Here is a 9,968-nt window from a genome sequence, read left to right on the forward strand (position 1 = left end):
CCGTATTGATGACATAAGGTTGGTGGTCTTTAGGTTTGCGATCAGAACGTTTACCTTTAGCGCAAACGACAGGATTCTAAAAAGAGGTGTACGAACGGTTTGTCAAAAGGTACTAAACTTTCCAGTTCTTGTTTCACAGGTAACAATAAGTCATGAATTGGGTCCTGACTTTTCGCTTGAAAATCTGTTAAGCAATCTTCTCTTTGCTTCTTCTCCGTACTTGATACATTGGATCTCTAGAGCAGTCAATGGAGGGGAGGAATGATCACGCAAGTCCTTATACCAATGATGCAACACTGCTTCTTCCAAGATGAGAGCTTAAGCTTCCTCCAGATACTCGTCCAATAGTTTTTCTTGACTCAGCATCCCACATTTCTCGTGATCAAATTGACTGGGATGATTGTTTTGACATCCATAGCAATATGTAAACACTGTAATGGTCTCCGCTAGATCTTTTGCAAAACAGGTGACTAAATGGTGTTCTCGTTATGGCCATTTGGACATGACCATCACCTCTTCGTCTTTGTCTTTGGCATCTGCAACCACGATATCCTTCCATTCCATTTCCAAAGATTCTTCATCATTCAAGGAAGGAAAAGAGATCTAGAATTACTTCTATCAATCTGTTTATTTATATCGAATCGTCGAATTCGGCATAAAAGATAGCGTTCACCGTCTCAGTTAGAGCTGAAGCAAACTGAAGTTCCACACAAATTTCGCCTGAATTTATAGGTTAGAAATCACCTGCGTCGCTGCCTTGGGCTGGAGTGAAATCAAATACCCATAAAGCGTAGTATCCTCCATAATCGTCTTACGATATGCCATGGGTGGCAATAGTCCCTAACTGTAGATTTGTATATGGACAAGTACGATCTCAAGTAATTCTTCTTGTCAAAGTTAGGTTCGAATGGTTTGGTACACAAGTATTTCCATCGCAAACGTCTTCAATCTTCGTTTAAGTACTTAAACTGAAAAGGATTGTTTTCGGAGATCTCCGTTGAAGGCTAAATTGCTGACGAACCAACGACTTAACGTTTGGGTAACTGTCCTTGGAACACGTGATCTTCTATGATGGATCGCTGATTCTTGGAAATGGAGAAGGTTTTCACTTCGGATACTTTGCAGTCTTTCTGCTCAAAGTTTGACTGATGTCATTTCCGACTTTAGGTAACACTTTCACGCGTCGTACGTAGAGTCGAGCTTCATGAATGATGGTTTTGTATTTTGTAATGTCATCAGCCATCAAGTGAAAGGCGGTACTGTTGCGATTCAGTCTTCGGTGGATATCCACCCCGTTCAGGAAATACCTTTATTGCAACCACATGTCCAAATGCAAGCGATCCATCAGTTCTTTACTGCTGTGATGGTGTGATTTTGCTTCGACGGTCTTTAAATCCCACATTGTTCTCATCTAGGATGTCGAATCTGTCCCTTGTGTCAGAATTACATACCATGCAATCATCCAGATTAGTGATATTGGCTCCTTTCCGTACGTCAAGAGATTTTCAAAGTACGCTTGGTAAGGGTAAGTATCCATAGTGCAGTTGACCAGTTTGTTAAACAAGAACAAATCCACTTCACTGAACAAGGAATGCATGAAATTGTTGACGGGGTGTGCTTTATCGTCTTCATCTGGGTTGGTATTGTCTGCCGTTTCAATCACTTTTACTTTCAAGTTCAAGTGATTGCTATTCAGATCGATGTAATCTTTCGGCTGTCCTTTGATTTTAAACTCGATGGGAGCTCAATCCGTCAAAGAGGAGACAGAATGAAATTCTACCCACTGGGATTCTTGCATCGTCATAATATTGGGTGACATGACAAACAGATCCTGTTCCGACTTGGAATATCCTTAAGACTCTCGGTGCATCGTGTTTTCTCTCTGTGATTTAATAATCAAAAACGATTAATACTCGGAAGATTATTCTTTTCTTGGTCTTTCAAATTCTGGGTGTGTGAAGTCCACTGGAGGAGTCTCGTCATCGTCTCTTTCTGCCTCGTTCTTTCTGTGGTGTCTTGGAAGCAGGATTGCCTGACCGTGCAGCATCCAGTTCATTTATAGCAGTTTCTCGTCGACCCAAAATATCCTTGCCTGTTTGACGCAAGACATATTTGCTTGCCCGCAAGTAGGCTTCTTTGGAATTTTGATTGTCGATTATGCCATTTTGGAAACATTATTTTCCTTTCTTGGCGTGCAATCATAATGTCACCATCGGTTTCAAAACGGAGGCCACCGAACGAAAGGTAGATTTCAGCACAATTCCTAAACCATGTCCTCGCTGTCGAGCGGCGCCTCAGTACACAGGATACATGACTTACAAGTTGTTAGAGAATCGTTTTTGAAGATGAGTTTCACGGAAAAATTCCCTTTGCAGATTGGAATATTTTGTCACAGATATCCATTTATAGCAATATTGACCGCATCGAAATAGGACTTACGGACAGGCAAATAGTGAGGATGAACAGAATCTCGGTGAATGTGATAGGTGTTTCCACCTTCATCATCATTAATAGTGGCAGAATCCACTTTGAAAGGAATGACACTCTGTAACAGTACTAATGTGTATCTCAAAAAAGGTGTACTTCACCATATCAGAGTACACAAAGATCAAATGTAATCCTTGGTTCAGTTCTACAGGGGAACGAAAAAATTTCACAAAATCCAAGTTGTTAATCATGAGTGGTATGTGTCTACACTTGAGCATCGTGAGGATCCCACCAAAAATATCAACCAATTCAGGACAAAATGTAAGGGCCAACGTTTTTTCATCCGAAAGTTACATGAGCAGGCGACGAGCTACTTTATGGTACTCGATGGCAACACTTCGTTTCGTTTTGTCCAAGGCTTTGCCAAACAGTAGATTAACTTTGTCAGCAAGCGTGTCCACCAAATGTATACCGATAAAATAATAGCCTGCATGAATTTTTATCAGATATATGTACCGTGGAGTATGGGAGGACTCTTGTCGTTTCATAGAGACATCTACAGTTTCGTTTACATTCAAGTATTGTTGCACTTGGTCGTTCAGAACGTTGGCCTCAAAAGTGTTTTGATTTTCAGTGATCTTTTTTACTTTTGTATGGTGAATCATTTCGACCAAAGCCACTTCCCATTGGGCTGCTTGATCCAATCGGATGGCCTGATGTATTTTGGCTGTGAAACAGCACAGAGTATTGTTGGGAAGCACATCCATGGAACTGTCACTGGGTAAAGTTAAGTGTAATTGGTTATTCATATTTCCAGAGTTCTGCTGTCCGAGGGGTCACTAGATGTCAGAGTAGTGTCCAAAAGAGAGTTTGTCAGGGATGAATTGGGAAGAAGGTAAGCAATGCAACTGCTCAGTAAAATGGTCTACAATTGTTTGCCTCCTTGTTGCAAACTCACATTGGAAATGACAGTACCGATGATACAATACACCACAAAGATTTGGCAGAAAAAGACGATTTGCGTTTTAGGCACAAGTTCTCCACACCACACCCACAAGTAATGCTTTTGTAGCTCTTGCAGATAATAACTCGGTCAAGGAATGGTCACTGTGGTGCTTGAGGCTTTTAGTACAGGGGCTAACAACAGATGCACAAATCCTCGGCGTTGTACTAACATCTTTTTCTTTTGGCAGATGGGTATTTTCTTTTGGACTATTTGACGAAGAATTCTTTCTAATGTTTAGACAAATATATCGTTCCTTTCAAGACATTCAGACAATATTTACACACGGTATCGATGACGTCTTTGGAGGCGGTTTGGAATAGTTTTCGCATGGGTGGAGGGGTTTTGGACAGAACAGACAACACGTCCCAGTGTTTGTCTAAACGACTAGGCAATCCTTTCCTTTTCTATACCTAGAGGGTAGAAGATGGGTGGCTTCTGGGTGGGGGGGTACATCTTTGTTCGTTCCGGTGCACGCACAAAACTATACTGACGTCGATGACTTGACACAAATTCATTCATCATGTTTTTTGGCGGTGTATTTTTGGAATAGTTCGACGGGTTTCTAACCAATTGGTTTGACGAACTCTTTTACTACTGCGTCATAAATTACTCCACTTTGTTTGTTCCTCTTTTTCTTTGGACGATGGGATCTTCTCTGGGGTAGACGTCGTTGGATGGCTAAGCGATTTTTCGGATGCGAGGTCCAAGGTCGAGACGGTCCTTTTCTTTTTCCTTTTCCTTTTCGGACAGGAGAACCACGATGGTGGTTGTTTGCACGTCTTTTAAGGGACCTCTTCTAATGTTCATGATCACAAAAACACTGTTCGCAACGGACATGATCGGTACAGTTCTTGCTTGGATAATTCCAGTAAACTCTGTAACATGCCAGATATCTCTTGGACTCTGATTTGAGGGGGGAGGTTTATATTGTCTTAGCATCTGAAGTAGCTGCGCAAGAGGTAAAGGTTTTATCGCTAGATGAGAAGTCCTGGAGACACTGGTTTCAATTTGTTTATTAAATTGGGATAGGTGCGTGTGAAATTAGGTTTGACTAGCATCAACAGCAACAGAGAAGTGTGAAAAACCTGAGGCTACATGAGACGATGTAATCATCTCTGCATGTCGTGTCATGGGGGTGTAAGGTTTAGTCCTAAAGTGGCACTCTTGCTGGTAGAAACTGCTTTCTGTGATCTTTTCTGTGGTCTTTTCGTTTTCTGGAGACTTTTCTTTCTCTGGGGTTGTGGCCTGGTTTTGACATCACTGCTCTTTTTCTTATGGGTACATTTGGGTCGGGGAGTGGCTGTTTTCTTGGGGATGACATTTGGGGCACTGGGATCCCATTTTAAGAGGGAGCGAATGATGACTCTTCCTAGACGACCGCTACCTCTAGGTTTTTGAAATATTTTATTATTATTTTGAAATATTTTATTTGAACAGAAATATTTTATTATTATTTTGAAATATTTTATTTTATCAGAAATATTTTATTTAACAGAAATATTTTATTATTATTCTGAAATATTACTTTTTTATTCTGAAATTGATGGGTAGTTAGGTACTGAAAATTATACAAATCGATCAGTTTGTTAATTCTGATGGGTATTTAGGTAGACAAAATTATACAAATCGATCAGCTTGTTAATTCTGATGGGTATTTAGGTAGTCAAAATCATGTAAATCGATCAGTTTTGCAAAAAATGCTACCAAAAAAATATCTTATTATTATTCTGAAATATTGTATTTATTCTGAAATATTTTTTTTAATTCTGAAATTGATGGGGTGGATGCTATTCAAAATTAACAAAATCAATCAATTTTGCAATTCTGATGGGGTGGTTGGTACTCAAAATTAACAAAATCGATCAGTTTTGTAATTCTGATGGGGTGGTTGGTACTCAAAATTAAGAAATCGATCCATTTTGCAATAAAATACCACAAAAAATAGTTTATTATTATTCAGAAATATTTTTTTATTTTATCAGAAATATTTTATTTTATCAGAAATATCTTATTATTGTTCTGAAATTGATGGGTAGTTAGCTACTCAAAATTATACAAATCGATCAGTTTGTTAATTCTGATGGGGTGGTTGGTACTAAAAATGATACAAATCGATCACTTTTTTTATTCTGATGGGTATTTAGGTAGTCAAAATTATACAAATCGATCAGTTTCGTCATTCTAATGGGGTGGTTTGGTACTCAAAATTATACAAATCAATCAGATTTTATTGAAAAAATATTTCAGATTAATAAAATATAAAATATTTCAGAATAAAAAATATTTCAGAATAATAATAAAATATTACACGTGCTCATGTTCGATCGTTTCATCATTAACGAAGTTATTTTTGATCGTTTCACGTTCTAACATAATTTTTCTTAATTGTCTTACACGAGCATTAATTGTTTTCTTTGCCTCGTATTCACGAGATAACTCCAATCTAATTTTTTCTAGTGCGGCAGGGAGAGTGACGAATTCCTTGACTTGATCATCTTTTACTGCAGCTAGTGACTGGAACATCGCCGCCTGAATTCGTTTTAAAAACTTGTAGTGAGACGGCAGTGAATAACCACCATCAATCTTACGTTCTTCTAAAATTTAAGAATCAGAAATAATCTTTTCAGGATTCAGTTCATCAGATATATTAATACCGTCTTTTTCTAATTTTGTAATAGCAGAAATAAAATCATTGATATTTTCATAATTCATTATATATATATATACATATATATACATATATATATATATATATATATATATATATATATATATATATATATATATATATATATATATATATATATATATATATATATATATATATATGAGGCTATGAGTGGCCGACTGGTCTAAAGCGCTCACCGTTACGGATCAAAGCCATCTCACCTCTGTCTGCGTCGGTTCGAGACTCCGATTCGGCTAATGTTGTTATGTGAGAAAGCTTGCCAGTAGATTCTCGTGGGTCGGGGGTTCTTTCCGGGGGTTTTCCGGGTTCTTCCTCCACCATTAATACTGGCCGCCATGTATAGCCTATCTTTTTCTGAAAAATAGCATTAAGCCCTACAACAACAACAACAAATATATATATATATATATATATATATATATATATATATATATATATATATATATATATATATATATATATATATATATATATATGTCCCCATGTGAACCTCTAGTCGCGTGTTCCAGCAGGCTCAGGCGGATGTTTCAAGGACAGCACAACATATATAATGAATGAATGAATGACGACACAACATATAATCCCCTTATGAAGCCCTTGTGGAATGTTCTAGCGAGTTCAGAGGATACACAATTCAACATATATACCCCTTATGAACCCCTAGCCGAGTGTTCTAGCGAGTTCAAAGGGTATACAAAACACAAACCCCCATGCGAGCCCCTAGGCGAGTGTTCTAGCGAGCTCAAGAGGGCGTGTTTCAAGGACAGCACAACATGTATAATGAATGAATGAATGAAGGACAGTACAAACATAAATCTTAATTAAGGACGGCACAAACATAAAGGACAATACAACACCAAGGACAGTACAAACATATACGGGGTCCTTCTTTACACTCAACAGATTTTGACACACACCCCAATAATTAGCCCGTGGGTGATAAAAAACATGTATCCACCACTGGTGACGTGGTGGGAGGGTGTTTTTTCTGTTGAGTTTCGAAGCTTTTAAGCGGAGCAACCATTTAATTATAAAAATCGCAGATAAGCGTAACCACCGACAGTTGTCAGTCATGGGACTCGATCGCCAAACCTCGAGATTTATAATTCGATGCTTTAACAATATGCTACTAAAGCATATGATATATATACGTTTCAGAAATTATTATATAGTTACGGTTTCTGAATAGATTGTAAGTTATATATATTTCTGCATTTAAACAGCGGTTTCTGAATAGATTGTAAAATATTTCTGCATTAAAACAGCGGTTTCTGAATAGATTGTAAAATATCTGCACTAAAACAACGCTTTTTACTTGCTAAAGATGATAGTTTATCTCCATTATTGATATTGAAAAATAATTTTTTGTTTTTATTTTTTGGAAAGAGTGGATTTGGTTATATTTTCTGCCACGTATTTTACCACACGTGAGTTAATATCAAAATATCTCTCAGCAGCATTCATTAATTGAAAAATTTTCTTTTCACCGGTCTCTGTGTTTATCGATACAGCTGCTATGGTATTCTTATCATTATAGCCAGTGTTTCCAAATCTACAATTCTGGCTTTGTGTGACAACCCTCAGATTGGATAAATAATTATTGGTTTCTATACCGGCGATATGATCGATCATAAGACCGTCTTTGATTATCCAAAAGAAACACAGGTATATAAATCGATGACAGAGGTACCTTTTCTTCCCATCAACAGTAAACATTAGATAACCAGTATTATTGACAGCACCAACTGGTCTCTTCAACCAGCAATTTCTAATCACACCATCACGATTTGATTCGAATTCGTTATTATAAGATGCTTTATAAACTCGTGGTTCATTATAATAATATTATTTCTTTAAATCATAATTTATCAGAAAACTTAGATAATCCTCCACGGATTTTATAGCGTTGTTACTGTTATTATTTTTTGTCATAGTATATTTTTAATTCGCGATATTTTTTTTCACCACAACTTGCACACAACTGTATTTTTCATCGTACTCCAACACCACATCGCAGACACGGTATTGGTCCTAAACAACCTCTACGAAAGCTCTGCAAGTGTTGTCCGCAGAATTCCTTTTTACAGGATTCATTACAAGGAGTTCATGAAGCGATCATCAACTATTTGCATCGAGACATTGTATATATAATATTTTAATTTAAATATTTGTTTGAAATATAATATGAATGAATTCGACAGATTATCCAGAATCAAGCCTTGGAAAGCAGATAAATTTAATCTCGACAGAATATCTCCTGACCTACCGATGCGAGATCTGGTTGATCCGAAAAATAAAAGTTTGATTAATAAAATTCACGACGCCAAGAAAGAATTTCATGTAGATGGTGCATATCACGTTTGGTCAACGTTCAAGATTATACGAAATAAAGATATCATCGACACTACGATGAACGACAAACGAGCAGAATTATCATTAAATACGTTGATAATCGAAAATATCTTTTCAGAATAAAATTTGTCGTGCTAACAAAAACAGATGATTGGATTATCCGTGACAAATATGATCTTGTTCATGCTAATAAAAAAAACTGTCGTACTAAGTAAAGATTCCAAACCAGGTCTATTGACTGGTATTGACAAACCGTCTTATGAACGAGCATACCCTGTAACAGCAATTATTTATGGAATCTATCCGATAAATGAAAAACCTAGCGTTGATTATCTGAACCAGATGAAATTTTCAAAACTAAACTGTGTAGATGAACGAGTAATAGAACATTTTACCGTTTCTACTCGTGGAAACGGTTTAACAGACAAAAGACGTAAAATAATAAAGAGTGGGGAGAAATGGTTAAAGATACCGGAGCGTCTATCAAAGATGTAGCTGAGTTAGGAAAAAATTAAATTTCCCAATAACCGTAGCGACGATAACATGGGAAATATTATATGAATCGAAATATAAATCAAAAGGAGCTTCGATTAAACTTATTCATCATAACGCACACGCGTGGACTAACGCAGTAACAATATTTCCACGAGATCGAACGAAATAAGTAAAAACGATCTGTGTCAGTATGGTTATTTCAGAGTTCTGAGAACGACGAATCATGTATGGAAGAAAAAAGTAAATTTGATCAGTTTGTACGACCTAATGGCGTTATTTATCGAACAGATCTTCTCCACGAGAAAATGAAAAATCTTGCGCTGCAATATACTGATGATACTGACGAACTATTGAGCGACTGTTTTACTGTTCCGTCAGTTGCGTGTTATCCGGGAAGTTTTCTCGAATACGGAGATTGTTCTGTATATTTTAAAAGATTCGGCCATCCGACACACGAAATGACGCGAGTATCGATAAATGGACCACTACCGGATTTTGACAAGACTGGATTTGCTTGTGTCGAATCATTCGAGTTTGCTAAAGATCTCCATACGATTTGTTATATTTGGTTCGGTAGGCATTTTTCAGAAAAACGTTGGGTACCAATAGTATTATTACGATATATGCTTGACTGTGCGATGTTAATATCGCTGACGATCAGTGAAGCAATTATATCATACCGGAAACAAACCAAGTTTGGTTACTACAACAAAAGGAATATTCCGATGATGAAAACCCAAACAAAACTGATTATGAGAATAAAATCGCAAAAGATCTTGGCAGAAAAATAATTGGCAAGTTCACTCAAGGAGGATCATATGATCGTAAAAGATATTGTACAAGATTGATCATGGATGATGGTGAGATAGACTGTATAATCGCTGATACAACGAATAAAAACACGTTTATAAATCGAGAAATAGCTTTCTTGCCAAATGGAAATAAACTAGGTACAACTGTGAGTTATATGGACGGTGAGTCACCTCAATATACTCATTT

The sequence above is a fragment of the Sinohyriopsis cumingii genome, chromosome 7 (assembly GCF_028554795.1).
Source record: "Sinohyriopsis cumingii isolate HCF-2022 chromosome 7, ASM2855479v2, whole genome shotgun sequence".
Classification (NCBI taxonomy): domain Eukaryota; kingdom Metazoa; phylum Mollusca; class Bivalvia; order Unionida; family Unionidae; genus Sinohyriopsis; species Sinohyriopsis cumingii.